This window comes from Nanorana parkeri, unplaced genomic scaffold (assembly GCF_000935625.1).
Source record: "Nanorana parkeri isolate BGI_ZX_2015 unplaced genomic scaffold, ASM93562v1 scaffold3, whole genome shotgun sequence".
NCBI classification, from domain to species: domain Eukaryota; kingdom Metazoa; phylum Chordata; class Amphibia; order Anura; family Dicroglossidae; genus Nanorana; species Nanorana parkeri.
In genome coordinates this window covers 3,017,830-3,043,920 of record NW_017306271.1, presented here as the reverse complement: position 1 = coordinate 3,043,920, position 26,091 = coordinate 3,017,830, and positions in this window count along the sequence as shown.

Here is a 26,091-nt window from a genome sequence, read left to right as displayed (position 1 = left end):
CAAGTCATCACGTCCTATAGAGTATAAAGGAGGAGGAAAAAGGCTTTATGGACCAGAGTAGCAGCCAGGGATCAGGTGAATATAATTTTTTTAGCGCCTAGACAAAAATGAGCACTTAACCCTTGCAACCCAATTGCAAGGGTTAAAAATACTTTTGCCTGGTGCTCTGCTTTAATAAATGTAGCATCTATATATTAATCAACACAACCTTATCTTTTATTTTGTGCACAAACATGAGGATTATATTTTGTTTGTGTGCATTTAAATTCATTTTAGTATATTTGTTTACTGAAAATATTGATCTGATAAACAGTTGCACGAATTCCATATAACATACCACTTATTTTATTCTACAGGGCCTATTCTTTCGGAAAATATATAATCATTTGGGGGGTTTTCAGTAATTTTATAGCCAAAAATGCAGATTCTAATATGTGTGGGGGGAAAAAATGTTCAAGTAGCGAAAGGGTTAAAATAACTCCATTGGCAACTAGCCAATGCCTTTATTCTTTATACATGTGAAAATATGTGGGGGTGAAAAAAACAAAAAAACAGCAGTACCACCATTTACACTATAACAGAAGCCATTTTCATCCAGTTTAGCAGGCGGTATGCTGAATTCCAGCTCTGAGAGCTTTTATTAAAATTCCTTATCAAGTTTCTTTAATAGCTTGGCTTCACAATCCAGAAATCGTTTTTATGTTGCAGCTCAGCGGGTTGAGCAGAGATATTTGTTCCAGACTGCTGTTTATACCAGTTATTCTCCCTGCAGGCTACATTTCTATGCCAGGCTGCAATACAATAAACATTTATTTTAAGGAGGCTAAGGCAATCTGAAAGTAACAGCTTCTGCTGTCGGGGCTGGTATTGGGACCTCATGTTGTGTGACATGCATTATAGCCCCCAGGTGTCACAATCCTTAGTCTATATATTGCCTAATCATTCAGAATAAGGTTTTTCTAGTTGCTGTAAAAAGAAAAAGGTTTTAACCTATTGCCTTGGCTGCATTAACAATATAAACTTTATAGTGTAAGTGTAGACAAACAGCTGAATGCACAACTGAAAAACATATTTGGGCTGTCGTAGCTGCCAAAAAATGGTTACTTGCTTCAGCCACGGTAATCCAGACATCTCTGTAAGACACCATGTCATTTATCAGGGCTTGACCATTTACTCTTCTCTACTGCATTAAAGCAATGCAGTTTGTGACCGGGTATTAAAGGAACAGCAGCTCATCTCTGTGCTCTCTCCTCCAGAGAAAGAAAGTCATTGTAGTGGGGTAATGACTCTCAAAGGAGATAATAAAAACTGATCAGGCAAAAGGAATCACTTATGCGACTTATCAGGTGAATACCAAGACTTAGTGATTTTGAAGTTGATATTGGGTGCGTGTAAGGTGTAGAACAGATGGTTGGTGGAGATCTTTTTTTGTTTACATGCTAATGTATAGCAAGCTCATTAAAAAGACAGAAACAAAATATGAGCATTGAACACAAATGCTGTACTAATACAGGCTAACTGGCAGTCTCTCCTTTTGTCAAAACTGTCACAATAACAATGTTGGCTAGAAAATGCCACAAGTATAAAAACAAATCAGAAAGTGAACGATACAGGTGCAGAAAAAAAATCACCCTGGCTGCTTCTACTGAAATATGGAATTTTAACCACAATGAGTTAAAAATGTCATCATTCAAGTACCCAGTCTTAGCCTGGAAATCATGTCAGAGTCTGTTGAGCAGGTTGAGCCTGTTACCAGTTTGGTAACAACATAGGCACACTAATGAATAATAATAAATAGGGATGCAGCGATACTTTTCAAGTGCCAGTGCAGATACTTGGCATTTTCATGAGAACTATCAGGGTGGCTCTGGCGCTCCACCACTGTCCTGAAATCATTAGTCTGTATTGTTTTAGAAAAACTGTCACATGACAATAAACAAAAATGTATCAGTACTCGTGCTTGTAAGTAGTCGGCAAGTACCAGTACTCGTACTCGCTAAACTGGTATCGGTGCAACCCTTTATTTTTGTTTATAAAAACAAAATCGTACATAAAAACAGAGATGTACTAATCCCAGGAGCTCCGTGTGCTCCTTACAAATGACAGCTGACTCCAATCTTTTGAATTTTTCTCTAGTCTAGTCTTGGAGCTCAAAAGTATCAGTACATGTACTCGTACTTGTACCGAGTACTGTACTTGGTATCTGTGCAACCCTAAAAATAATAATAATATTATTATTCACGATTTTTACAGCAGGGCGCTTTACAACATATACAACATACAACATACAACATATGGAGAGATAGTACAATTACAATACAATGCCATACAAAAGGATCAGGGGGCCCTGCTTGTGAGAGCTTACAATGCATAATATATATCTATATCTATCTATATCTATCTATCTATCTATCTATCTATCTATCTATCTATCTATATATAGTGATCAGTCTCCTCTTGCGGTCTTACTGAAGTAATATCCAGCATTGCAGCATGTCATGCTGTAGCTGCACACCTGGTCTTTTGGTAGAATACTAAGGGGGTTATTCACTAAGCTGCCAGGGGATTAAACTGAACCCTTGGCTTATCCTTCAGCTTGCTTCGGCTGCGGGAAGCCTTTGGATCAGCTGAACCGAAGGGCTGCTGTATGGGCTATTTACATTAGCCTGTACAGCAGCCGAAGCTCTCACCCGAATGGACCCTTCTCCCCACAAATTGTAAACAAATACTTTAAAAAAAAAGTTCAGGTTCCAACTCCTAAAGCACACCAGACCCTTTAGGTCTGGTAGGAGTGTTAGGAGGGACCCCAAGTTCAGAAAAAGTTAAGAAAAAAATGCATGGGGTTCCCCCTAAAAGTCATACCAGACCCTTTAGGTCTGGAATTCATTTTAAGGGAGACCCCAAAGTACCAAAATCGAAAAAACAAACGAACATGGGATCCCCCCTAAAATTCTCAACCAGACCCTTAATCCGAGCAGTGGCCTGGTAGGGCAGGAAAGGGGTGGGGGGGGCGAGCGAGCGAGGTTCACATTATCGATCCCTCCTTTACTGATGTTAAATAAACATGGTATCACAAGAAAACGCAACGTTTCAAAACCACATGCCGCAATGTCACATTATGTTGCCGGATGAAGGGACCGCGTATGATCCCCAAACATTACGATTTCTTGTTATCCCATCTTTATCTAAGGTCAATTAAGGATTGATTGATGATGTGGACCTTGGTGTGTTGTAATCCTATTGCTTCTCTCCTCTGTCCTAGTAGACCCCTGGTCATTTTAAAACATACATTTCTGCAATCATGTGCGGAGGGATGGCCTCCAGCCCCTGTATTTGGTTTTGCAGCAAATTATTCACCCCTGCTAAAAAAAGAGACCATGGGGGTGATTTACTAACCTAAACACACGCACGCACTAGGTGCGTGTGATTTTTACACAGCAAAACGTATTTATCAACCAAAAAGTCTCTAAAAGCATATTTCCACTAATGCCATATATGGAAAAATCATGCACATGATGCATATATAATGCTGCTTCACAGTTTAGACAAAAATGGTTAGCTCATGCATTTACATTCCTGCATTCATCAACGCAAGCAACACAACATAGAGCTAATTTACACAAGATCACCTTGCAAATTCATGCAGGGCTTTGCACAACACACCTGTTGGGTGTGTACACACTACAAAGGTGTTTAGATTCCACCCATAGATCATGCTGGGAGGGAACACACTACAGAGGTGTATACATGCTCGTGGTGTGTTTATAAGGTTAGTAAATCAACCCCCATGTCTTGAGTGAAGACTCTAGTAGAATTCTGCATATATGTTGAAGCTTGTGATAACACAGGAACAAAATAATGTTAGATAAAAGATGAACAGATAAAAATGGCAGAGAGGAACAAATGCAAATGCCAATGTATTTGCTTGCCACTCTCATGACAGCTTTGCAAGACTCCAGTTTGTGACATGCACAGCTCAGTATTAATTTGATTTGCTATGAACAACTTTGAGGTTTAAAAGGTCACCAACACAGACATCCTTAACTTAGATATTAGACTGAATACAAGTGTTTGTCTGTATTTAATATGTAACCTTTAATTATATTGAAATTGTTGGAAAAAACGAAACTGCAATTTGTTTAAATGAAGTTAGCTGAAAAGAGACAGTCATCTGTGGGATGCTATTATTACAAAACACATTTTTACTGATTTCTTTTTTTATTGTTCACCTGACATTGAAGTAGTTAATATACAGGTCACTGAGTCTAAAGTCAGGTAAAATCTACTCAAAACGGAAACGGAAAAAAAAATAACCCTTCCCTCATCTACACAAAACTATACAAATACAAAGTCTGGAGTTCCACTTTATTAAAATCAACCTTTGTGGGTTTTTTTTTAAAGTAAACAAGCCAATTGTAAAAAAAATTCCCTGTAATATTTCCTCTATCTTTTATTATTTAGCTGCATACCTTTGACCTATCTCCAGATCTCTGGTGTTCCTACAGAGTGGTGACAAAAATGGTACCTACTTTTTTTGTTAAAGCCCAACTCCAGGGAAATTAAAAGAGAACTATGTGGTAAGTGTTTTTCCCCATTGTTCTCTTAAGGGTCATGGGAGGACATATACTAGCGTCCTCCCGTGACCCAAAGCTCAGTATGTCGCTCCACCTATCTACAGGCAGAGCCAGCTGTACCCGCCCCCTCCCCGTCCGTTCCTCCAGTCAGCGCTGGAGGATCGGAGAGGGGAGGGGGGAATCCCTGCAAGGAGCCCTGACTGACAGTCACTGATCTCTGCAGGGAGATGTTTGAGAAGTGAGAGAGCGATGGTATATGTTCGCTCACTTCCCGATCTATTGAGCCAACGTGTGACAGTTTAATTGTCGCACGTCAGCTCGAACTATGGGGATGAGTGATTTTCACTCACCTCATAGTTCTCCTTTAAAAGTTTTCCCTTGCGGTGGGCCTGCTCTGCAAGGGATGACTGCTAGTTTATGCCTGTGTGACAGGAAAAAGCCTTTTTACTTCCGTAATGATGTCAGAGGTCATTAGACCACCGGAGCAAAGGGGAGAGGAAACTGTGGGGACTGGTCTAGCAGCCGGTGGGAGTGGGGATCAGATAAGTAAAACAGCTTATTCATGTCCCCTAGGAATACACCATCAGTTAACCCTTTGAGTGCGGGGGCAGACCCACTGCAAGGGAAAGCTTTTAATTTGCATGGAGTTGACTTTAAGAACTCATTATTGATATAGGGTCAATACTGCACTTTCATCACATATTTGTATCTTTTTTTTTGCTTTTGCAATTGACTGCTTGGCATTGACATCTATAGTTATCCTGTAGTTCTATTTAATGTATAGCATACAACGCTAATGTCAACACCTACGTACATTACATTATCTCCATTGTGGATAAATATTACATTTCTATTTATCTGTCTATAATAGCATTTTGTCAAGATCATTCTGGTATATACTGTATGCTATCTGTATTATGTAAAGGTTCATACATTTTAGCAGTGTGTGAAAAGAGAAATATAGTCAGACATAAAGAATATGTGTCTATTCAAATACAGTAGTTACATATGAAAAGAAAAATAGTTACAAATAAAAAGAAAACAACTTAGCTGATACTTAGTCTTCTGTACACTGAGGCACCTCCACATATCCTGTGCTTAGTATCAATGACCTTCGGTAGTGTACTGCACTGTTCTGTAATCCTGACATGAGGCTAAAGATGATCTGAGAATTGCCCCCCATTATATTAAAGGCAACATGTACTATCTATTCTTAGCCACTCATGACTTATAAATAGGCATGGTTGTATGACATATACTTCATGACTCTTTCATGACACGGTATCCCCTATAAGTGTGCTCTTAGTTTGCTTTCATTGGTGAGACATTATGGATTTTAGCACGCTTTTCCTGGCTCAGCTAACACAATAATTAACAAGATACTTTCTTAGGAAGCAATAAATGGTTGGTTCACCTTTTCACACAAAAATGAAAAGGTGAATTAACTTCCAACACTTTCCTTACTGTCTTGGTCCTCGATGCACTGAAGACCATCAGCTGCTGCTTATATACCAGTCCATCTAATGGTCCCAACATTTGAAAACTTCACTACACAGCCCTGGAGTCTGTATAGCAACATAATAATTGAGCTTTGGAGCTGTCTTTGGTCAGCATGGCCACATGACCACACAGATAAATGACCACTCCTCATTGCACGCATTATGTTGTTTTAGTCTGAAGGGGCTTTATATTGTACCTTTTAATTTTTTTGTGAAGGTGAACTGACCCTTTAACTGTTTCACTTCAAAGACACTATCCTTATAGGTTTTGATAGTGCTACATACATTTTGTGTCATTGGAAAACTGACAGTATTACTTTTCTGCCCAGCGGGTCATTCATAAAAAGATGGAAAAGAATTCAACCTAATAACGATCTTGGTGCTATACCACTGGTAACTTTAGCCCATACAAATCTTTGCCTTCTGTTCTTTGACAATTCTTCCCAGCCTCTATGCTGAGCTATTAATAGAAACATTATCAAATGTGTTAGTAGAATCCAAATGTTTAACATCAATAGCAACATCCTTGTTAGATTTTACCTGTGTAGAAGAAAATTATCTAACAATTTTTTCCTTAATGACCCCATTCTGATTCTCTGTAACTCAATATGATATATATATATCATATTAAGTTACAGAGAATCAGAATGTATATATATATACATTCATACATACACTGTATATGTATTTGTATATCACCCTTGAAAATACATATAAATCATTTAAAGCCCAACTCCCTAAATCCATCTGGAGCTCTGCTTTAAACTCAACAGTTGTCAGTCTTACTGATCTATAAATTCCCAGTTCCAGATTTTTGACCTTTCTTAAATAATGGTACTGCATGAGTTTTATGAGAGTCTTGTGGAAGTGACCCAGTTAAGGCAGAGTTTAAGAAAGTAAGATATAGTGGCCTGTCAGTTGTAGAATGTAAAATCTTTAGTGCACAGAGAAGGATACTACTACATGGACTGGAAGCTTTATCTGTCATAATTTTTTTAGACAGAACTATACCTATTTTTGCATTATGCAACTAATGGTGAAAGGGGAACATTGTCTATTTCTCTTCAACATACTTTATAATATACCAAGACAGAGATGAAAATGTACCTTTTTTTCTTTTTGCTATAACATTAAACTTTATATTGTATAAGGTTTCTTTTCTCAAAGTTTAGATTTGCAAACTTTTTGAGAACTAGTTTAATATCATTAACAATCAGGTTGTTTTTTTTACGGAGATAACTTGCTTGTTTTCTCTTTTTGCTTTTTTATTGTTTTTCTTACATTTACATAAAGTTCAACTACAGCCAGGGAAGTTCAACACCAAAACAAAACCCCTCAACAACTTCTAGTTAATCACAGCAGTAATTTAAAAAAAAATACACCTAAAACTCTAAATACATAATCTGTGGTAATGTAATGAGCTGCAGAGTGGAAGAGTATTTTTAGATGCCCACATCACTACCATTGACTTTCAGTTGGCATGGTATTGTCATGGTGAGGGGCGACAACAAGACCAGTCGGTAGAGGGACCACAATGCAGTGCTACTGGTCTCCACTCTTGGAAGAGGCACCAGCAAGGAATACAGAAAAAAATGGTTCTGGAATTTGGAGGTTTGGGTTGGGGGGAATAGCCAGGTATTCCCCAGGAAACCAACATGGGCACAAGCTCATGCATATTTCGTAATGCACAATCCTGCTTACAAAATAATGGGCTAATGTGCTTTAGCTGGTATTCATGTGTGCAAACGGGTGCGCACTAGTGCTCACGTGCACAGGATTTCGTGTTGGTGTGTGCACACATGGATGTACAGACGTGCACATGTACAGGTATGCTTGTTAAGGCCAGTCTGCCTATTTAAACCAGCATGGACTCTGAGCTAATTACTGACTGGTGTATTTCCTTAAAGACAATCCTAGCTTGTGACCCCAACTCCGCTTTCAGTTACTGATTTGGTGCCTCGCTTCTGCTCCTCTGTGTATGACCTCGGCTTGTGACCTCGACCCTGATTTCGATTATAGATTTGACACTGCTTTGTCCAGACTTTATCCACCTTGGCCTGTGTTCCTGACATTGTATATGTTGCATGATTCAGTGGGCCATCTAGAGCCTGCAGCTGCCATAAAGTGGTCAACGCACCCAAGAATCTGCATGTACCTTACCAGGCCTGCATCCCTGGCACTCGTGTGTTCCTGTGTCCTTACCCTGCAGGTAACCAACTTCATGAAAGCTGGGCAAGGTTTGCAAGGGTAGCCTTTCCCTGCTCAGCTCAGTCTCCATCCAGGTACATGACAGGCATACACTAAAAGAAAATATAGTGTAATTTCAGTACTTACCAATGATTACTGGAACATTTACCTAAAAGTTGTTTTTGGTGAAGTTTTCATATTTGTACTAGCTTGTTCCAGGTTTCTAAATGTTCTCTTCAATGGTCATCTGTTAAATGAGATTTCCATCCCATACATAATGAAAGCTGGTTAGCCAAAGAAAGTCAACTGTTTTCAGTTAGGTCCAACTTGATTTATACTCTTGCAGCATAGCACAGTCATGCCACAGTACTACTAAGTAGTGATAGGCTCTATGTTTGAGCCAAACGTGAGTTTGACTCAAACATCGCTGGTTCGTGTGTTCGCCGAACACACAAACTATCAGGGCGTTCGGCGGGCTATTCGCCTGCCAAAAACCCCATTAGGCAGTGCGCCTTCTGAAGCCATAATTGGCTAAAGCCTTGCACCTGACCACAGGGCAGGTGCAAGACTTTGCCCAATCAGGGCACAGAGAACTGTGAGAGCCATGATTGGGCACAGTCATGATGACTGTGACCAATCATGGCTCACCTGTTACAGCTGTAAACAGCTGGGCAGAACTAGCTGTCACTGCTAGCTCCGCCCAATTGTTTATAAGTTGCCGGCATCTGTGAAAATGCCATTCTGCTGCGGGTGTTCATTGCAGCAGACAGGACAATGGTCATCGTTTTTTTTTAATTATTTCTGTTTATTTTTTATTGTTTTATTTTTTATTTCGTCAGGTCGTCGTATTCTTCGTGGACAACGCTGGATGTCGTAATTGACCCTGGATTACGTCGATGTATCTGCTTAACCCTTTCATAAATGGGTAGGGGTACAAGAACCCCTTACAAGTATCCCTAACCATTACCCCTTTATTTAAATGTGAATAAGCCCCCTACCTGCACACCCACAATCAACGCCCCAGGGCTTGTGGGGAAGAGGCCTCACGTTTTCCCCCAAACATTTTGGGGGTGATGTTCCTCCTTAAAATTCCTACTAGACCTTAAGGGTCTGGTATGACTTTTGGGGGGAACTGCATGCTTTTTAAAAAAAATTGGGTCCCTTCTAAAGGGTCTGGTATTGTTTGGGAGGGGGAACCGCACGCTTTAAAAAAAACAAAAAAAAAGTCATTTTTTTTCTTTAGAAATGTCAGTTTTGCTGCAGCAGGCTCTATACACTGTACAGGCAGTTTAAGGGGATCCCCAGGGCATGATATTTAAAGGAATTTTTCATTTTCATTGTTATCCTTTAAGTGATCAAAAAATCACTGCTCCTTTAAAAAATTTATTTTTTCAAAGTTTAATTTTCATTGATTCATGTCCCCCAGGGCAGTACCCGAATCCCCATACACTTTTTTTATAGCCAATATATTGCATATATTGCTTCAAAATGGGGACAGTTGATTTTCAAAGTTCTACCCCCATAGACTTGCATTGAGTTTGAGTTCGAATTCGAATGTTTCACATGTTCGAAAGTTCAAATTCGAACCGAACAAGGGGTGTTCGGCCCATCACTACTACTAAGCAAGAAAGTGGGTCCACATACTGTATGCATTGCGAAAATCGTGTGCCTCTATGCATATATTTTGTATATTTACATGATACACACAAAAAGGCTTTAAAATATTAACACTCATTCATAAGATTATGTCTCCACTAAAATTATTATCTAAGGTTTCAGTATGCTTCCCTTTTTTTCAGTTGACATCTTGCTTTAGCTGTCTCCTTTTGCACAAGTGTGAGAAATCTGATCTTATCCACTGAGGAAAGATTATTGTTTTACAGCAGGCCTGAAGCGAGCTTATTTTTCTGGAAATTAGGTGTAGATCTAAAAAGCAAAAATAAAGTATATTGTATATGATAAATATATCAGACCATTTATTAAAGCTATGCTCCAGGCAAACAACAAAGAGCATAACTGAAATACACATAAGTGAATTGTCTTATCTTACAAAGGATTTGCAATTCTTTCCAAACACCACTGTGATTCATAGACCTCTGCCAGACAGCGCAGCAAGGTGAGTGACAACCAACAGTTTGCTGAGTGAACAATTAGAGCTCGTCAACTTTATGGCCAGCACTGCTGCTGTTTACATGTAACTGCTCATACAAGTGATTACATGTAATTAGGGGCTCTAACCTATCCTGAACACAGACAATTTGAGTCCAGGCCCGGCGATTTTGGCTGCACACAACCTGGACGCAACTAATCATCCAGTTTGTATGCGACCATAGCACAGAGAGCTGCTGTGTTCAAATGTGTATTTTAGTCACATCGGAATGCTGACGTCTAGCAGTTAATGAGCCCTTAAGGAGCAACACCACACTTATAGGTTGTCAGTTCTTCTCATGCTTTCTGTTAGCATATTTTATTTCAGCACAGGTATATGCATCACAGCCCAATTAGGTCCCAATCCTGCCCTTTCTCCTCCACTGTGAGTTCTGCTGTGCATGGGATAACAGAAATTGACATCAAAACAGATTCAGGTACCTATGTTAGCTGTATGTAAAAATAAATGTATTTACTTTTAAAGGGATAGTAAAATAGATCACCAGCACACCGAAGTAAAATCTTCACCGAGTGTGTGCCGTCCGTCCGTTTTTCTACTACGGGCGGACGGCAAGAGGTTAATAATGTACACACATCTCGCCACAAAGCAACGTTTTGGGGCCACTCAGGGTCCCATCATCAGACATGACCTGCAAAAAAACGTCCTTTTTATTCAGATGGTATCACTCTGCGTAAACCCTTTTCAGGGAGGGAATTTCACTAGGGGTACCACGTGGGCAGTGCCTGCCTGGCACCTCTGGTGAAATTCCTTACCTGAAGAGGGTTACTCAGCAATACCAATCTGAATAAAAAGGATACTTTTAAAGGGAAACACAACTGCATTAAAGCCAGAATTCAAGATAGACTTTTTCTTTTTTACTTTTTGGATGGAGTGAGCCAGTGTCCCCATTGGGGAGATTACCCTCTCTCAGATTATTATTACTATTATTATTATTATTATTTGTGTCTTCCTATCCAAGTGACAACTGCTCACAGACAGGAAATGAGCTGAAATCTCCCCAGCGAGGTCACACACAGAAATAAGAACTTGATGAATGCATTTACTATTCTCACATCTATCCAAAAAAGAAAAAAGTTTTGGCTGCAGTTAAACTTTAAACAATATTGTGTTATATCTGCCCACAGTTTAGCTTTGAGAAGTATAAACAAGGTGTGTACTATAAAAATGTATACCTGAAATTTTTCTTTAAAAAAAAAAAATTTTTAACAACATTGTTAAATACAAAATGTAACACATTTAGTATTTGCAAATGTTTTGCTGCCCATTACAACTGAAAGCGCTAAAATTCCTAACCTGTAAAGTGCTCCTGCAGGCCACTTAATGGTACTGCAACTCATCAGCAAAAAACATTTATGGCATCAGCATTACATCTTTGGACAGTGCCTGCGCCAATTCTCAGTGCTGGAAATTGCATTTTCCAGTACGCTTTTAAGTTTTTTATTTAATTAGTTAGAATGGCTATTAAGCTCCAGCCTACAATGCATTAAATGGAGCCCTGGATCCGACACAAAATCACTACTTAAAAGGTTGAAATAGCTTTGTTCATTTCAAAATTAAAACAGCTTTTTCTTCATAACAGCAAAATAGTAAGTTTTATGCTCCATTTAGCTAACCTTTAGCCAAGATGAAAATGCTCATTAAATTCACATTTAAGCTGGACGTGTGCATCTCTGCTTATGTAATTAATATGATATAATAAATATTAATCAAAATAATACCAGCACACTGCACAGCCATTAAAATAAATGAGTATCTGGTGGAGCCAGCAGTGTTTGTGTTATTCTTGATTAGCAGTAAAAATACACAAATAAGTCATCCATTGGAAATTGGCCTGACAATTGATGAGTGACATTTTAGAGATTTCCTATTCTAAATACAAAGAATGAAGATGGACAGTCATGGCTAGTTACTATAAGCATAAACATAACACTAACAAGGAGCATGAGACTAATGGAAGTGCTACCATGTTACATAGGAAACCAATTCCCTATAAATATTAGAAAGCTAGAATTACAGGTATATTCAAGTGAAAATGAAAGTAAATTTAAAAGTAGACATATTTTGGGTCTCTGGAAACATATTGTGGTGGCAACAGAGTATAGGGAAGATAAATAGACCCCTGAAGGTATGTTAAAAAAAAGTGGTTGATAAAGATAGGAAAAATGGTGACTTCATGTTACCATACTTATTGTTCTCAATCAAGGAAGTACCACAATTCTCTACAAGGTTTTTCTTTTTTGAATTTGTGTACAGTAGATATGCCCTGGTAATCCTAACCCCCTAACCTGGGAAATATAGGTGCAAGAGGTTACACCTCACAAAAGTGTATTTATGGACATTGCTCATATGTCCATAGGACCATCTGTGTAGTGGATAGCAACAGCCATACCCACAGTTCAGGAACATGTGCAGCAAGCCCAAGAAGTGCAGACCAGAATTTATAACCACTCTCCTAACCTTTAACCCAGAAGACAGAGTTTTAGATTTGGTGTCTACTTAGAGTAAATTTTTGTGAAAGTGGCAGGGCCCCTATGAGATCAGAGAGAAAATTATTGATATCAACTGCCAGGTATACCAAATAGAGAAAACCCCTCTAAATACACAATGTTAACTGCATTATACCTTTGAAGTTTTGGAACACTCTCTCAGCAAAAGCATTCATACGGTATCACCAGCAAAAGGTATACCCAAGGTTGTAATCTCAGAATCTCTGTCTGTTACTCAGATTGTGGTAAGAGAGTTCTTCCAGATTTACCCAGCTCAACTAATGTAATTTAGCATAACATTGCGATGGAGCGTCACATAAAAGTAAAGTGGAAACCATATCTAGTACCTGAAACTCAGAGAAAAGCCAATTTGGAGAAGGTGTGGGAAAATTTAGTACTCGGGGTTATAGAGGAATCTAACAATGAGTGGTCAAGTTCCATAGTGTCTATGCCTAAGCCAGATGACAGTCTGTGGTTGATTTCAGCAACAATGATGCATTGTTCAGCATCTGCAATGATTTCAGCAACAATATCCAAATTTGATGCCTATCACATGCACCCAGTGGATGAGTTGATAGAAAGGCCAAACCAGGTATTTTACCATCCTTGATCTTACTAAGGGGTATAAGCAGGTTCTCTTAATAGACAGACACATTTTGTGACCCCAGATGGACTATACCAGTGCGTGCTCCTCCCTTTTTGCTTGCATAAGCAAACAGCCAGATTCCAAAGAATGATGAGCTGCATTCTCAGGCCCTACACAGCCTATGATTTAGCATATCTGGATGATGATGTTATTTTCAGTCTTGTCTAAGATTCCCACCTACAGAAGGTCCTGACAATTTTAAGGTTAAAGGTTAAAAGCTTTAAGGTTAAACCCCTTAAAGGTAAACAGAAGTCTTTGGGGCACAGGCTATGCTGTAGTATACTAAGTTATAATCACAGACTGCTCATTAGACAACATAGAGGTGTAAAGACCTTTTTCACATTGATGATTGAATAAAAATAAGGGATCATATGTGCTCCACTCTGTTATTATGGGCAGTGCCTACATTCATAAATGGTGAAGCCATTCAAGGCTTGTTTTCTAAACTCCAGTAAAAACAGTAAAAGATAGGTGTCTTTTCCTTCTGTGGATATGGTCATCCTTGTAATAAGAGAGTGGAGCACTTATGAACATGTATCTTTACTCCGCAATAAAAACCCCAAAAAAGGTACTAGCTCTTCCCCACTCTATACAAAACTTAAAAAAATATTTTGCTTGAAGTTCTATCTTACATTAAAAAAAAACAAATTAGAAACTTTGTGGATAACCCTTATTTCTATTACAAAATATCACAGTAATGCTAGTAGGTTTGGATCATGGCTAAATTCAAGAATATCTTAAAGTGCTTGTAAAGCCCAAACTTTATTTTTAGGTTTAGACTAACTAGGAAGAATGGAAAACCTATATCTGGCTATTTTTGTGCTGTCTGTGTCCTGATTGGGAGATTTCCCTCACTTTCTGGAATTTTCCTCTGCAAGAGAATTAAACATTTGTTCCAATCTGAGGATTTTACTCACTTTTTGCTCTGGCAACAACTCTGCAATATTGGACACCCCATCACTTTCAATCATGTCAATGGTTACCAGGAGTAATAAAGGGGTGAATTTACCTAAACAGTAAGAAAAACTCACAAGGGCTCTAACACATTCCAGCTCTATCCAACACTAACAACAAAAAAATTATTTTATATATACTCTTTCATTCTGAATAATAAATGATGACAAATATCTTCTACTAAGTGACGTAGCACCTTTAGGAGAGAAAATCATTGGTATGTTTTATTCATAGTAGAGTAATCTGTTCAGGCTGCACATGGTTATCCAGTACTGGCATGTTACCATTTTAAATGTAAATACATTGTCACTATGCTAGGGTATCTGAGAGGCTTACATCTTTTATAAGGGACAAATGAAATTGAGTATCTTCAATCCCCCAATATGTATGCAAAAATTAGGAAATATTGCCAAAATGTCACCAATTCGGGGAAAAGCTTTAGATTTAATAATAAAGGTAACATATGTTTTTTGGTTAATTTTAAGCGTGCATATTTTAACTTGTTTGTTATAAAACTGACAAGTTCAGAGATGGGAAATGGAAAAACATTCAAGTAAGAGGGGGTGAAGCAAAGTAAGGGCATAAGTCCCAGGAGAGAACTGATTTAGTGTAGTAATTTATATGCAATGGTGAAATTCAATTTTGTCAGGTAATAGTAGTAAAAAAACCAGAAAGGGTGTGATTGCGGGACATCTCATTAGGGATATCAGGCAAACAGCCAAAAAAAAGCGTGCAGGAAATATACCTGTCCCCAAGCAGAGGACATCATTTTCATGGACAGATCTTGGATGTGGTCGCGCTCGATGCTTGTCGTCTTCCAGGCTTGGTGGCTGGGGAATCCCAAAGTGTTTGTTATGGCAGGTGGGCAAAAATACCCAAAAGACGGCAATAGCAGAGGCTCCCAGAAACAAGAAATTGAGCATCTAGGTGCTTCTTTAATTAGTAGGTATTTAGACTCTGCCACATCTCAGCAAGTCTCTCCACACCCTCCTCAGGAAGTTACATAGTTACATCGAGTTCAACATATAGAGATAAGAGAAGAAGAAAAAGAAAGAAAAAAAAAAAACTAAAATAGAACTCAATGCCCACTGTTAATCTAAAGGAAGGCAAAAAAAAAAACGTTATTCAGCATAGTTCAATTTACTCCTACAGGGGAAAAAAATCCTTCCTGATCACATAAGTCAATCGGATATTCTTTAGATCAACCATCTCTGGGGCTTAATGTATCTAGAAGATCTCAATATCCAGTAATATTCTGTGCATTTAGGAATACATTCAGATTTTTTAAAAACAGTTTACTGAGCTAGCAAGAACTAACTCCCGGGGGAGTCTATTCCACATATTTGCACTTCTCTGCGCTTTCTCTAGTTCCATAACATCCTTTTTGTGAACTGGTGCCCAAAACGGAACTGCATATTTCAGATGAGGTCTTACTAATGCTTTGTACAGGGGCAGAATTATGTCTCTATCTCTGGAGTCTAGACCCCGTATTATACAAAGAAAGTATTTTGCTTGCTTTAGAAACTGCGGCTTGACGTTGCATGCTATTATTGAGTCTATGATGTACCAGAACACAGAGATCTTTCTCCATCATTGACTCCCCCCCAAACAAACAAACTAGAGTGTATGACGCATGGATGTTTTTAGTCCCCAAGTGCATAGCTTTACATTTATCAACATTAAACTAATTTGATAAATAGATGCCCAATCACGCAGTGCATTCAGATCTGCTTGTAAGTTGGAGACATCCTGTAAGGACTGTATTCCACTACATAACTTGGTGTCATCTGCAAACACTGAAATAGTACTTTTAATCTCCAACTCTATATCATTTATAAAAAGATTAAACAGTAAGTGGCCAGCTAGAGACACGAAACGTGTTGAGGTGGGGGTTTTTTATGTGAATTTATCATCCGATATATACCTACTAGTGGAAGAACCACCTAGATACTTATGGTCTTGTTTCTGGGTGACTCTGCTATCGCCAACTTTTGGGGTATTTTTTACATGCGTGCCACAACAAGTTCAGAGATGATTTGAGGATTTACAGCTGAGTGCAGGGCTGGCGCTAGCGCAAGGCAACATGGGCACTTGCCTTACGGCGCCAGGATACAGGGCGGAAAATTGACAGTCGACCGCCCGGCATAAGTCCGGCTCCGGCCGTCCGAACTAGACCAGTGTGGGCTGCCGCTGCGGGCGACATCTGAAGGACGAGTCCCCGCCGGCCGCAGCGGCGCTGACCTGTGCAGTGACAGTCTTAGTCTGTCTCGTCCTTGTTTTCTCTTCTCCTCCACCCGGAAAGTTTGCTGCTAATGGGACCTGGCACTGGCAGCGAAGACACAGGATGACATGGGGGCATAGGATGACATGGGGGCACAGGATGGCATGGAGACACAGGATGACATGGGGGCACAGGATGACATGGGGGCACAGGATGACATGGGGGCACAGGATGACATGGGGGCACAGGATGGCATGAAGGCACAGGATGACATGAAGACACAGGATAACATGGAGGCACAGGATGATATGGGGCACAGAAGATGGGACCATGGGAGACGCGGCCCCGGCCAGCGGAGGCTCCAGCAAGATGCTTCGGTGGCTGGAGGAAGAAGAGGCATGTCCTGAAAGCAGGCTGGGTAGCTGCAGGTAAGAGGAACAGCATGTGTGCAGGAAAAGGGACCCTCCACAGCCCATCATATATCCTGCACAGCCCACCTTAGAGTCTCTGTGCAAGGTCTATGGTGGGCTCTGGGTGGGTCTCTGGTGGGGATTGCAGGGACTCAGGTGGGCAGTGCAAGATCTATGGTGGGATGTGCAGGGTCTATGGTGGTCTCAGCCTGACACCCTGCAGAGCCCACCAGAGATCCTTTACCGCCCATCTGAGACCCCGGCTTCCCTGCAACACTAAGGCCTCATTCACACTGCTTAGCGTTGGCCCATACACATCGGTGCGGGTGCAGGTGTCCGTGCTCGGATGCAGACAGGATCCATCCTGTCTGCGTATTAGTATGAACATCCGCACCCGTGCAAATGTGCAGTTCAGTTGAGCGTACGGCCACGTCCTCCCATAGAGAAGAACAGGCTGCTGCCTACAAATCACACGCAGCAGCCTGTTCTTCCCGGGAACGGCCCGATACGTCCGTGAACTCTGTAAAAGATAAATAAGTTAAACGATCACTTTAAGCATCATAACCACTAAAGCTTAATGGAGCACAGATATAATGTATGCTGTATGAGGATGTTGGAGTGGTGTGTGTGCGTGTGTGCGTGTGTGCGTGCATGTGTGCGTGCGGGGGGGGGGGCAAAATGCACCTTCGCCTGAGTTGGCAAAGATCCTTGCACCGGCCCTGGCTGAGTGATATATAAATAAGCTACATTTTTGTTAATAGTTAAGGTACTTGAATGCATTGTTAAGATTTAACTTCTGCGTTTAGTGTCCCTTTATTCAAGGTTGTAATAGAGATAGCTGGCCAGTGGCATTTGGGATGTTAATGCATGGAAGTTTACTGTTCTGCACTGTGCAATAGTGTTGATCTCAGGATGTGATAAAACATATTTTTATGATGTTGAATCTTATATGATTTTAAATTTTCTATGAAAAATACAAATCTATATTTTTGATATACTTTGTTATATGTGGTACCTTCAAAAGTCCTAGCTATTTTCCTGTAAATTCCCTAACCTTAAAACCTAATTCCTGACTTAGGTCCTACCCTAAAAACCTTTACATGCCTATTTTCCAGGTGTTTTTCAGGCCAGCAATGTCACTCTTTTCCTTCATCTTTCAGCAGTGGGCAGATCGTAAATGCTGAAAGGAGTTCTGTTCTTTGCAGCATTCTCCTGTGAGCCTAGCGAAGAATGAGCTCACAGAAAGGAGGTTCAATGACAAACCTGTGTCATTTAACCAAAAGGAGGAGCAGCCTATGGAGGATAGTACTGGAGATCGAGTATGGATGATAGTACTGAGTATTTTGGCTGGAGTTGCTTTTTTGTTTTTAGCTTCTGCCCGGGGATCCACTTTTTTAAAATTAAATGCCCAAACTAGAATTAGGTTTTCATTTTTTACTCTACTCCAGTTCATGTGAGAGTATAGAGGAAACTCCCCTTAATGGCAGCAGACGGGGTGCAAACCCAGGAACAAAAACATAGACCACACAAATAATATCCCTAACAGTTATAACAAACATTGTGAGAGGGTTTAACTCTCCAGCATCTACCAAAAACTAAAATTTTAGCTTTGCATGGACCAACCCTTTAACTTCTTTTAAATGCTTTTTTTTCTTTAACATGTTCAGTTAAATGGAAACCAAGTCAGATCAATATCGCCATGCATACCAACATAGTTTATTTCAGCTTGCTTCCCAGCATCAATCTCAATAGGATGTAAATTGGTGAAACTGAATCATCCCTGTGTAATGAGCAGAATGACTGCTTAATGAATTCCAGGCAAATACTTAATAATCCATCTGTTTATAAATTAAACACTCATATTGCTTTTTGTACGAATGCAAATGTCATATCTTTTCACATATTAGACGAAATATTAAAAATGCATATTTTAGTACAACATCAACATCAATTTCTCTCTGTGGGATCAGAAAGAGGATGAGAAATAATACTTGAGATCTCAAGGTAAAATAATGTTATCCTTTAAACATATGCACAAATGATGCAATGTTTAGAGAGGATGAGGACATATGTAAACATACACCCACATCCTCACTACCCAGTAAAAAGACACCCATGCCAGGCCTTGTCTATACTTCTATCATAATATAGCTCTATACATCAGGCCAAAAGCAGGAACCACAGAGGAGGAATGGGGAACAGAGGGATTTGAATCCAAAAACAGTTGGTCCAAACAAGAAACAGTGAGGATCTATGTCTTTGTCCTGGAACTGGATTCTCCTTACTTCCTGCCTCCCCCAGATTGTTGAGTGATAGGGTCTTTCTGCTGTATCACATGATCAGTCACAGTGTTGTAAACTGCTAGAAACAGCAGTAAGCCAATCACATAAGCAAGGAACAACATTTCTGGGGGAGTTCTGTAGTTCATGTTTAAATTCTTTGCCTTGTTTTTAATTATTGCTTCCTGCAAACTGAGCAGGAAAATAATTGTTATTAAAATGTTGACATTGTTATTGTACAGCAATTTTATACAGTATGTTATGGAACTCCGATCGGCCGGGCCGGGCTGATGGCATACCCGGGCGGCCAGCGAGCGGTAGAGTGCCGGATTGTGGGCTCCTCGAGCCACCTCCCGACCCCCCGGACGTCGAGAGAGGCGAGGCCCCGGCGCCATCTTGCGCCCGCCGTTTGTCAGGGCCGAAGAAAAAATCCGTCAGCTTCTTCGGGCGGACACCCCGCCGTTTCTTACTCATCTCCAGGTGTTCAGGAGAGAGGGTAAGGGAGAAAGTCTCGAAAGGTCCAGCCACAATCGCTGTTTCTGTGTGCCTTGAAGACGGCTGTTGCTCAGAGCTTCACTGACATGCGACCATTCAGCTCGAGCGCCAGCCACGCCCCTTTATGGAACTTTTTAGTTATGTTAAGAAGCAAATATGTCATCAATGCACTCCAGGACCATACTTTTTGATTGTTTTGCTTCCTGTTGTTTTCAGGACATTGCTACATTTCTTTCTGTAGAGAAAAGTTCAATGGTTATTTATGGAATACTTGCCTGGTAGAGTGAGTAAAGGACTACACTTTGCCGATTCACTGCATTAGGTTTTCTGTTACTCGTTTATAATGATCCTTTCTTTTGCCCATGTAGTGTAAAGCAAAAGGGTCACTCCCTCACTACTCTTTTTAACCACTGGAAGTGCACTAAAATACCTGGAACTGACAGGTATGGGTGAGCATGTGATTAACTTCAATTTTTCCATGTGGCAGTGCTAGTGTCTTGTAATTGGCCAAGTGTGGTCACATGACAGCAAGGAAGTCCATACCTCTACCAGCAAGTCAGTCTGGAGCTTAGATAGGGTTTCCTTCCCCTGTCCCAGTAGCGGAACAGAGGAGAGTGGGTAAGGTACGTAAATGCTGTTGTTAAGGGGAGGGTAGATGGTAAAGTTTATGTAAAGACAGAACTTGTTTTTTCACATCTTGAATAGAGTGAAGAGGAATTAAACCCTCTGTCAAATTTCAATTGCGGTCTGTACCACACTGGGGAGATTTACCCCCAGACTGTCCTGGTGACCATTGTTACACAAAGTTTTAGTGTTCATGATAGCAAGAGGTGAAGGGAAATCTTTCAATGAGGACACATGTTTTGTAAAACAATTAAAAATGAGGAAATCACTTTGGGGAGATGTCTTCTTACTTCCTGTCTATCTCCAAGACAGGAAATGAGGGATAATCTGCCCAGCAGGTCACAGATTGATAAACAATAACCGAATAGCGGTTTTAACCCTTCCCTAAAACATACACTTTAAGTTACCTTTAAGCCACTCTATTACTTTGCCTTACTAGGAAAAAGGAAAGGATCACTTTAACTCTATTTGTCTATATTTACTACATGGTCATGCAAATGTATATTGCATTGTTAAAGGGGATGTTCAGATACCAGTGCCGATACTATGCAATTTCATGAGAACTACCAGGGTTGCAGCGGTTGCAGCTGGGACCTGGCTCTGGTGCTCCATCACTGTCCTGAAATCATTAGTCTGTATTGTTTTAGAAAAACTGACACTAAAAAAATATGTAATTGTACAGTATCTCTGCGTACTTGAACAAGTATTGGTGCATCCCTAATATATAACAAATCATACATTAAAACAGGGATGCACAAATCCCAGGAGCCCCGTAGTCAATGTGCATTAAAAACTTTTGAGTTTTACTCTAGTCTAGTCATTGTGCTTTGAAAAGTATCTTGCACTTGTACTTGTACCAAGTACGGTACTTGGTATCTGAACATCCCTATTTATTAACTGAATATAGAGATTTTTCTTAGCACCACAAAATTATTTTTATGATTTGCCAAATCTACAATAAAGTGGTAATCAAGAAAAAAAAGTTAGAAATAAGATAAATACAACTCAGGGAATCAAGACAAGTACCACCACAATACAACTTTCTATTCTATTCATTATAAAGATAAGGAAAGTAAAACAAGACTTGGCAGAAAGTACCTTATTTTAAGCAGCCGGGAGAAAAAAAGTAATTTGGTGGAGGTTAGAAAGGCTTTTGATTAAAGGTGGTTGAGCTGAAGAATGTGTGATAAGACATAGCTGCTTCAGCTGTCTCACCTTTACTGAACCTAATTCAATTCCCTTTTAACCGACAATGCCTCTGTCTTTGGTCAACTGATGATAACATTACCACCTCTCCAACAATACATATATCATATATCCTATTCAGTTATTATCCACATCGCCATCGCCTCCCAAGCTTTATAATAGTTATGTAAAATTCTCAACCACTGGCAATCCACTTGAAAAGCAGAACCTGGAAGTAGGTTTTCTTTTGTATTTGGAAATCAAAGGCACATTTGACTGAGTGTGATACAATACAGCGCTTGACAGGCATAAAATAAATGGCATTCACTCAGAAGTAAAATGAGGCCTCCCTTTCTGATCCTCTCCTAACTGATTTCAGCATTGTACCAAAATAATGCAGTTTTTGATGTGTTCATGGACTTATATTTAACAAGGCTGCTATTTCTACTGCATTAGTTAGCTGCAATTAGTTGCAAAGAGAACGAGTGCATCATTAATTTGGTTCCATCAGTAATAGCAGATAATTGCTTATATAAAATTAACTGTCTGGTAGAAAGTAGGGAACGCTAAAGTGAATAATTGTTATGACAGTGAACTATAATGACATCATCATACTGGCCCTGAGGATGGATTCACACCTATGAGATTGTGTTGCAGTGGGTTTATAAGGTGCATTTTTTGTGCATTGACATATTTTGCTATTCCTTCAAAGACATATAATGCACATGGACAGATGAAAAAAAGAGACATGGCTTTTGTTTTGGCTGATGCATGTCAATGTGCTGAATATATGTGAAGTAGCACAATTAAAACAATCACAGACCTCTGCACACTAAACTGCTCACGTTAAAACATGCATTGAAATGCATATGTGTGAATGGATCCTCAAGGGCAATTCCAGACGTTAAAACATGCATTGAAATGCATATGTGTGAATGGGTCCTCAAGGGCAATTCCAGACAATAAAGAGTGAGCTACTACTACTGGAGCTGCACTAAAATTAGAAAGAGAGCCCTTTGGAAATGATTTATAAATCTTTCACCCAACATATAGTGTGTTGAAGGAGATTGTAGAGTTCTGTATATATCAGAGTTCTGTATATATAAGAGTTCTGTATATATTAGAGTTCTGTATGTATCAGAGTTCTGTGTATATTAGAGTTCTGTATATATCAGAGTTCTGTATGTATTAGAGTTCTGTATAGATCAGGGTTCTGTGTAGATCAGAGTTCTGTATATATTAGAGTTCTGTATGTATCATACTTCGGTATATATTAGAGTTCTGTGTGTATCGGACTTCTGTATATATCAGACTTCTGTATATATTAGAGTTCTGTATATATCAGACTTCTGTATATATCAGACTTCTGTATATATCAGACTTCTGTATATATCAGACTTCTGTATATATTAGAGTTCTGTATATATCAGACTTCTGTATATATTAGAGTTCTGTATATATCAGACTTCTGTATATATCGGGCTTCTGTATATATCAGAGTTCTGTATATATCAGACTTCTGTATATTTTAGACTTCTGTATATATCAGATTTCTGTATATATCAGGCTTCTGTATATATCAGGCTTCTGTATATATCAGGCTTCTGTATATATCAGGCTTCGGTATATATCAGACTTCTGTATATATTAGAGTTCTGTATATATCAGACTTCTCTATATATTAGAGTTCTGTATATATCAGATTTCTGTATATATCAAGCTTCTGTATATATCAGACTTCGGTATATGTCAGACTTTGGTATATATCAGACTTCTGTGATATAGCTGGTGAATGCCAATGCCGTTCACATGGCACAACCACCACTAGATGGCACTGAAGAGCATAGGAAATTCTTATGCTCCTCAGTGCCATGTGAATGGCATTCGCCCAGCTATATGCTGACTTCAAGATTTATATTTTATTTCAGCCTCTTTGTGTTGTCACAGTTTGTAGGGATATTTCGGTACAGGGGGAAGTTGAGCACAAATGCTCTGAAAAACAAGGGGTTCACCACAAGCCTTGCAGGAATAGGAGCTTGTGTTGGCTGGAGGCTGCAGATGTTAACATATCATTCCTTGACGGTGGAAGCCTAGTAGTCTTCCTAAGACCTATGCGATCCCTATGCTTGAGTAAATGAAAGTATATACAATAGCTAATATGTTGATAGCCTAGGATTAGACATGTGCACCGGCAAAACATTTGTTTCATTTTGTTTTGATTCAGATTTTTCGTTATTTCGTAATAACTAATAATAACTAATTCTGAAGACTAATAAACTTAGAGAAAAAAACTATCATATAATGTGTCAGTAAAGCCATAAGGCTGAGTAGATTTCAGGTAATATATTCATTAATTTGCACCCAACCTAAAGTAGAACTATGACATGGAATGAAAGGCCTAGCAGCAGGAAAGATAACAATGCGCAGAAGGCCTACATGACAAGGGTGTGAAGGGAAACCAGGCTAAGAAGGGTTAAAGAAAATTAGAAAACCTAACGTAGGGGAGAGTCAATCACTAGATTGGGTAAAAAGGTCCTCCATGAGGGGCTTTGGAGGGTGGTCTGCAAGGAGGAGTCAAACTGGTCCAGTTGCAGATCAGCAGGCAAGAGGTGATCTTCCCTCCCACGCGCCCTGAGATTGTGTTTCTGGTTGGATTGGCTTGTAGCAAGTCAAGGCAGTTGATTGGCAGTTTGGATCCTTGAATGCATTTGTTAGCTGGGGTTTGTTACCTAAGGTGGTGTATTGTGGCTGGGGGCATCAGGTACAAAATTTGGCAGCAGATGCAAGGTTTGTTTACGGTTCTTGGTACCTTCAAGGACCTGAAACCTGATATTTTATAATGTCTTGCTATTGTTTGTTATTTATAATTACATTATTTATATTGATTTTGTTCATAAAAGGCTGATGTGGCCATTGAACTTCACTCCTGGTGTGTTGGTATTATTTAGAGCATCTGAACTACCTTAGTCATGGAATGAACGTATAGCCAATATTGTTTGTTATATAACTGAATATAAACGTTCATAAGTAGTAACCCTCATGGATAGAGTGGAGAGGAGAAAAAATTATGTCAGGTTATTTATTTATGTCTGTTGATCCCTTTGAGGAGATCAAATAATAGTCCAATTTGAATGGTTTGAAGTGAAATATGTGACTAGTGCACAAAAAAACAAATACCAAGTGCGACTTTTCACATTAAAAGTCTCACAATCTGACCAAATATATAAATAACTGTTTGCCAATATTTGGAACAATCAATATGTGCAACAGTGCTTCAAGAGGATGATGGTGCAAGATAGTTACACATTCTTCTATGCACTAAATTATCTATATGCTCCGTGACATAATAGGATATTTGACATGCAATGCGCCTAAATAAGATGTCACATGTGACAATTCACATTCCTCAACTGCAAGTCTTAGTTTATCTGGCCCAGTATGTAGGAATTGAAGTCAAAAGTCCAATATATAAAAACTTTCGATCGGCAATGGGAAATAGCGCTCAGAACCAACGCGTCACACTCATGTTGCATCGACCACTGGGACAATGTCCAGAAAATCCTTACTAGGTGGTATCTAACCCCATATAGATTGTCAAAAATATATGCCACATCTTCCCCCCTCTGTTGGAAAATTGCGGCCAAGTGGGTACTCTATCTCACGTTTTTTGGTTCTGTAAATGATTAACAGGTTTTTGGCACTCAATTTCAAGGCTCCTGTCCAAACTTTCAGGTATTACATCCCCACTGTCGCCTGAGACAGCGCTCTTAAGCATCTCTGTCGATAGATACCCTGCTCAATATAGATCTGTTGTCATGGATATCTTGTTTTCAGCTAGGATTCTTATAGCCGCAATTGCCGCACCCCCAACATCCCATTTATAGCTGAAATTTTCCATAAAGTCTCCTCCAATTGCCAGTATGAACAGCTCATTGCATATAGATTGAACTCACAGACCCTATTTCACAAAAGATGGGACGCATGGATTCAGTTTTCCAATTCCCTTTCTGAAATTGAGAATGTAGTTTGACTTTTCTTATGTTACACTGTGTGCCCTTGTGGGAACAAATTGAACAGCCCAATGCTCCTTCCTGCTCTCTTCCATACCCCTTATCCCCCCCCCCTCATGTTTCATTTCCTCCACCCTACCCTTTACCTATCCCCAACCTCCATTACAGCCTTCCCTACCTCATTCATCTGCAACACCTCTCTATTTCTAGACCTTCTATAATCCTGGCATAGAGTGCCCGATATCTATTTTACGACCCTTAGATTTTAACTGTAATTACTGATTTACGGGCATTTGGAATATTGTTACTTTTAGGACTATGGTGTCTATAATTGTACATGTTCTGAGCACC